This window comes from Ursus arctos, unplaced genomic scaffold (assembly GCF_023065955.2).
Source record: "Ursus arctos isolate Adak ecotype North America unplaced genomic scaffold, UrsArc2.0 scaffold_32, whole genome shotgun sequence".
Classification (NCBI taxonomy): Eukaryota; Metazoa; Chordata; class Mammalia; order Carnivora; family Ursidae; genus Ursus; species Ursus arctos.
In genome coordinates, this window is record NW_026623008.1 from 8,548,246 (window position 1) to 8,554,934 (window position 6,689).

At 47.3% G+C, this 6,689-nt stretch overlaps 1 long non-coding RNA gene and 1 other non-coding gene across 3 annotated transcripts; both read left to right on the forward strand.

The window, feature by feature from the left end:
• The first annotated feature begins 476 nt into the window (after positions 1–476).
• Positions 477–593, forward strand: LOC113270713 (U5 spliceosomal RNA). The gene has a single exon (XR_003321912.2). It is a non-coding gene; the product is annotated as a U5 spliceosomal RNA (small nuclear RNA).
• LOC130542300 (uncharacterized) lies at positions 477–5,142 on the forward strand. 2 transcript variants are annotated; one of them, XR_008956756.1, is made up of 4 exons: positions 477–686; positions 859–2,146; positions 4,231–4,416; positions 4,861–5,142. It is a non-coding gene; the product is annotated as an uncharacterized LOC130542300 (long non-coding RNA). The 2 variants fall into 2 exon arrangements; XR_008956755.1 differs by having other exon boundaries at positions 477–2,146.
• The last annotated feature ends 1,547 nt before the right edge of the window (positions 5,143–6,689 follow it).

Sequence of the window (6,689 nt, forward strand, 5' to 3'; positions counted from 1 at the left end):
GAATGAATGAATGTAAATATTTTCAAGTGTTATTTTATTTTTATTATTTTATTTAAGTGCAAAAGACATTTTTACTTTGAGTCAAATCTTATAAAACAGAGTCAGACTCCTGGTCGGACCAAACTCAAATCTATAATCCCGAAAATCTGGCCTCCGCTCTGCCCCCTGGCGATAGTCCCAGTCCCAGCAGGAAAACGAATGTATTATTTAAGGCATTTCCAGGAACCGGGGGCGTGACGACGGAGACTCATTTGCATACCCAAAATGCATTGCACACCGGACAATTTCTGACTTAGAAATAACTAGATTTCCCTTTTTCCTGTGAATTAGTTTCCCCCCCCCGAATAAGGATGCTCTCACAGAATTGTCCGGGATAAAGACAGAAATCACTAGTTTTTTTTCCCCCTAGCAAAGAGTCACCATCACTGAATTCGGGGTAACAGTTACCCGAGGAATGTGTGCGGGGTTTGGCAGGTATACTCTGGTTTCTCTTCAGATCGCATAAATCTTTCGCCTTTTACTAAAGATTTCCGTGGAGAGGAACAATTCTGAGTTTTTAACCAATTTTTTGAGGCCTTGTGTTCAACAAGGCTATTATTGTTGTTTAATAACAGACTGATTAGTTTTGGTTGTTAACTTTCTGTTTTATGGGATTTCACTTACTGGAAAAACGATGGTTATAATCTGTAAGTGTTTTCTCAATATTTTTTGTTCGGATTTGGTACGCCGAGATCGCATTTGGTATTTACACGTGTTTTCTTAAGTACGTGTAAAATGTATTCAAGAGCACCTGCGAAGTAAGGTCCCAGAAAAAGGGGTTGGTGTAACAGCTTGACACTTGTTTTTCTATTCCGGCAGAGGATCTGAGAAACCAGACAGCCCCGGACCTTCCGTGCAAATTTGAGCTTCACCTTCCGAGAAGAACTCAGCTGTAGAAAACTAGAACCTCATCGAAAGCCTTTTGTACTCAAAACGTTGACGGGTTGGAAGCCGCCACCAAGCACCGACTTGCTTCTGCTCCCGGGGCTCGCGCGTAGTCTGGCGCAGATGTTTGCTCAACAGAGAACGTCCAGTTAACCTGGTTTTGCCCAGACTTTGGATAAAACTTTTTTTCTAAAAAGATGATTGGGGCGTACCTATTCACACACACCTTTTAGGGAGGTAAATGCCTGGCAAGGCGCAGCACCTTCCTGATTCTGGCTTTGAGCATTGCATTTACTGTAAGCTTCTAAAAATAACTTCAAACAACTGAAGCGTAATTGGCTGCTTTTTCTATGACATATTTATAAGTATTGCTGTTGGTTTGGTTTTGTTTTCCTGATGAGTTCATTAACACCAGAGCTGGAGCATTTGTGAAAAATCGGAATGAGAACGACTTTTAATGATGGTCGTAATGGATTTGATAAAACTCAGGAGGAAGTTAATTTTTTAACCAATCCCACTGGCCGGAACTTAGCTTTGTGAGCCGGCATTCCTGTGGGGTAGGCTGGGAAATGTAGTCTTTCCCCTAGGCAGCCATGAGCCCTGCTAATGGTGTGAGATTCCAGGAGGGAGGGAGTGAATCCTGGAGAAGAAAACTAGCAGTGTTTGAACCAGCAAAGGAGGGAGGGAATCCATCCCAAAGTTCCCTCCTTGAGTGTCTCCACCTCCTAGGCCTGCTCTCCCTTGCTTGTGGCTGTGGGATAACCCCTTCCTAGGCCCTTTTGATGCCCCCCCTTTTAAGATTTATTTATTTATTAGAGAGAGGAGGGAAGGGGTAGAGGAAAAGGGAGAGAGAGTCACAAGCAGACTCCACACTGAGCACGGAGCCCAATGCAGGGCTCAGTCTCATGACCCTGAGATCATGACCTGAGCCAAAACCAAGAGTAGGTGACTTAACCGACTGAGCCACCCAGGTGCACCTTGATGTCCCTTTGTGTAGATGATCATGGCCCAGGCTCAGGGTGCCTGAGGCAGCTGCCCTCAGTCCAGCCCTGCTCTGCTGGTCCCCCATTTGTCACCAGGGAGCCTCTTGACCCGCTGAACTCAGAACTGACCTCCTGAACTCAGGAAACTCCAAGAAGCTTCCGCCTGTCAATTTCATCTTTTAGAAACTAACAAGTTGCGGAAACAGGAAAAGAAATGTCTGGGAACCATACCTGTCCAGGTGAGTCAGAAAGTGCCCACAGGTACCTCGGCTTCATTATAATATTACAATGCCTCTCTAAAGATTCATCCCATTCATCCCAAACTCTAATAAAAGGACCCTGCTTCCCCCTGCTTGGGGAGTCACAGCTTTGGAAACTACTCCTTGAGATCTCCTTATTTGTAGAAATGAAGTGACCTTGCGAGGCAGGCCGGCACTCAGTGTGGTCTGAGTCTACAGCTCACCAAGGAGCGGGCTCACGTTGTCCGGGGCCATATTCAAGCCCTGGGAGGGTCATTTTCCTTTCTTTCTCCCCAGCAAACTGCTCCTCACTTGCCGGCTGGGGTCAGTCAGAATTAAATGCTGGCAGCCAGTGCCATCTCTGGGCTCTGAGGGCAGGGGTTTTAAACTTGTTGGCAAAAACAACCCAGTGTAATGAGCACCCCAAGCACCCAGATTATAGTCTCCAAATGTCATTCCCTGGTCCAAGGAAGGGGGTTCCTTGGAGAAATGGAGAGTGCAGGTGTGAGCCGGGAAATAGGCCCACCTTGCAGAGGCTCCTGAAAGCCAAAGATGATATTGATGAACCATCAAGAAGATTCATAGAGTCAAAGGATCAAGACATCTCCAATCTAGTTAAATCTATGAGTTCATACAAATACTAAATCTGAACTAACTGGTCACTGTGCTGATTGACTTTTGGTGTCCGCTTGACTGGGCTAAGAGATGCCCCCAGAGCTGGTAAAATGTCATTTCTGGGTGCGTCTGTGAGGGTGTTTCTGGAAGAGGTTAGTGTCTGAATCAATGGACTGAGTAGGTTGTCCTTCCCAAGTGGGTGGGCCTCACCCAATCCGTTGAGGGCCTGAGTAGAACGCAAAGGTAGAGGAAGGGCAAATGGGCTCTTTTCTGCTAGAGCTGGGACACATCTGCCTTTGGACATCAGCTCCTGGTTCTTGACCCCAATTTCCACTTAGACACCGCCGGCTTTCCTGGGTCTTCATCTGCAGATGACAGATCATGGGACTCCTCAGCCTCCATAATTTCAAGAGCCAATTCCCATCATAAGCCTTCTCTCCTATCTATTTATCTCCCATTTGGCCTATTTGTGTGTGTTAAACATGAGCCATAATTTTAAAGTTTTAAATATATATATATATTTTTTTTTTAATTTAAGATTTTATTTTTAAGGGACACCTGGGTGGCTCAGTCGGTGAAGTGTCTGCCTTTGGCTGGGGTCATGATCCCAGAGTGCTGGGATCGAGCCCCACATCGGGCTCCCTGCTCAGTGGGGAGCCTGCTTCTCCCTCTCTCTCTGCTGCTCCCCCGGCTTGTGCTTTCTCTCTCTCAAATAAATAAATAAATAAATAAATAAAATCTTTAAGAAAAAGAAAACAGTGGGGTTGTATATAGTTAGTAAAAAAAAAATTGCCTTAAAAAAAAAGATTTTGGGGCTCCTGGGTGGCTCAGTTGTTGAGCGTCTGCCTTCCGCTCAGGGCGTGATCCCGAAGTTCTGGGATCGAGCCCCGCATCAGGCTCTTCTGCTGGGAGCCTGCTTCTTTCTCTCCCACTCCCCCTGCTTGTGTTCCCTTTCTCGCTGGCTGTCTCTCTCTCTCTGTTAAAATAAATAAATAAATAAATCTTAAAAAAAAAAAAAGATTTTATTTTTAAGTAATCTCTACACCCAATATGGGGCCTGAACTTACAACCCTAAGATCAAGTCATATGCTCCACTGAGTGAGCCAGGCGCCCCTAAATATATATATATATTTTTTTATTTTAAATATATATTTAATATATGTTATTAACATATATTATAATATATAAAATATATAAATCTAAAATATAATATATATTAAAATATTTAATATATATTTTTTAAGATTTTATTTATTTAAGAAAGAGAGAGAGAGCATGGGGGGAAGGGGCAAAGGGAGAAGCAGACTCCCCACTGAGCGGGGAGCCTGACTCGGGGGATCCCAGGACCTCAGGATCATGACCTGAGTGGAAAGCAGATGCTTAATCGACTGAGCCATCCAAGTGCCCCGCCCCTAAATATGTGTTTAAAACAAATTTGTGAGTGGTAGCATGTGCTTCTTCATTAATAGATTACATACTAGGATCAAGTGGCACGTCTAATGATTTCCATAATTTCAAAGTCACCATCAACATGACCAGTATTTCAAGATCTCTGCAGCAACCGTAACGGGACATGAACGCTATGATTTCTATTTGTGACAACGACCTAAATGCCAAAGTTAATCATGGGAGGAGATGCTAAATTTCGGTTAGAGGTTAGTGAAAATAAAGATGAATTTCCAATCCGCGTTGGCAGCCCCTCTGAATTCGGTCCGTGGGTTGAGGAGCTCTGGGCTGCATTCTTTTGCCTCCAGGTATTCAGTGTGGGTAGAAGATTTTTGAATTTATCAAAGCACATTTACACACAGTCATTTATTTAGTGGGACTTCCTGACCAGCTTATGAGGTTGGAAGGTGCTATTAGACCCATTTTACGGGTGGGAACCTGCAGTGTAAACGCTTACCTCACTTGTTTGAGGTTGCATGATGATAATGACCGAGCTGCAAATGGAACCAGGTCCCCTAACTCCCAGCCCACTGCTGACTCTTTTATACCCAGTTCCCTTCCCCAAAAATGCTCTTTAATTACCTTTTCATGAAGTTTTTGTTTTTGTGTTTTTTAAATTTATTTTTTAAAGGTTTTATTTCTTTATTTGACAGAGAGAGAGCACAGCAGAGGGAGAGGGAGAAGCAGACTCCCGGCTGAGCAGGGAGCCCCGATGTGGGGCTAGATCTCAGGACCCTGGATCATGACCTGAGCTGAAGGCAGACGCTTAATCGACTGAGCCACCCAGGCGCCCCATCACAAAGTTTTATTTTGAGAGAATCCACAGCCTTTCTCCTGAGCTCACCATCCTGTTTTGTCACCTCTCAGGACACCCACAGAACGGTCACATTGATCTCTAAGGTGGTTGGGCATCCAGGAGCTATGATTTACCTGTGAGCAGAGGTGATTATTACCCTGTCAATGGGAGAGCTTCAATCCTGCAAGGTGACCTCCCTTTGAGCTTTGACAAGTCACTCTCTTTCACCCAGTCTCAGTTTCTACTTTTCTGAAACAGGGTGATAAACTGTCCTCCCTTGGTTTTGGGGGAAGTTGTAAAGATTGGCTAAAATCATAACAATAAGGAGGGGGGAGGACGTGCTATGTCCATGGGAGGAATTGTCACCTGTGATGTTGTCATTGCCATGAGTTAGGACTGAGCCTACCCTCCCCTTGCCTTTAGAAGTCAAAGATATGGATCATGGGGGAGGGGGGAGAAAAGAAGTTAAAGATCAATTACCCCAATAAATATCGATAAAAAGTAAGATCCATAAACCCCAACTCTCTAACCTTGTCACGCATTGTGCCTCACCTCGCACACGGGAGAGGACGAGGGTGCTCGCTGGGGTCCCTCTTATTAGGGCACTAATCCTATTCGGGAGGGGCCTCCACCTGCATGACCTAGTCACCTCCCACAGGGCCCCCTCCAAACACCACCACACTGGGGGGTAGCATTTCAACATGTCAAGTTTGGGGGGGACACATTCAGCCCAAAACAATGCCCTTGGGAGAGTCCAATTCCCTTTTGGAAAAACCCTCCCCCAGAGGAGCTGCGGGCCTCGTGGTCGGAGTCCTAGTCTGGGGAAGGAGCTCGTGCTCGGGTAGCTGATTTGGGGCGAGGTCCCAGGGGCCAGGAGCGGGAGACTGCGGTAGGGTCAAACGAGGGGAGGGAAACCCAATCAAGGGAGCTTATGGCCTTCCCCCCCACTGGGAGCCGTGAGGCCAACCGCCTGCCAGCCTTCTGGGCTGCACAGCGTGCGTCCCAGAGCTGTCCATCCAGGGACAGACGCATTTGTCCACTGGCTCCGTCTCCCGCAGGTGAAGGGCTCCCCGAGAAGTGTTAGCCTTCGCCTGCTTGGAGGCCCCGCACACACCAGTGGGGGCGGCTTCCAGAAGGGAAGACAGAAGCTACACAAGGTACTCTGCATCCGTGCAGAGCTGCTGGCTGCCGCTGCCAGTGAGAAGTGGGCTGAGAGGAGGGGAGAGGGGGCGGGGAACGGTTGTGGAGAGGATGGGACCGCCCGTGACCTCAGAGGCTCCTCACCACCTCCCTGGATGTGGGGTCTAAGAGCCTTTCCTGCTCCCCAGGCTGCTCCAAGGACCCCACCCTGCATTGGTGACGGAGCTCGAGTCTGCGGCGGGGGAAGTCCTCAAGAAGTTTTAAGGTGCAGGTGGGCGGGTGCAGGGATACCCTTGGCTGGCCACGCCCAGAAAAGCCTCACAGGTAAGTTTCCTTCTTTTTTTCTTTTTAAGATTTTAAATTTTTATTTCTTTGTCAGGGAGAGAGAGAGCACGCGCACAAGCAGGGGGAGCGGCAGGCAGAGGGGCAGGCAGAGGGAGAAGCAGGCTCCCGCCTGAGCAGGGAGCCCGATGCGGGGCTCGATCCCAGGACCTGGAGATCATGACCTGAGCTGAAGGCAGCCACTTCACCGACGGAACCACCCAG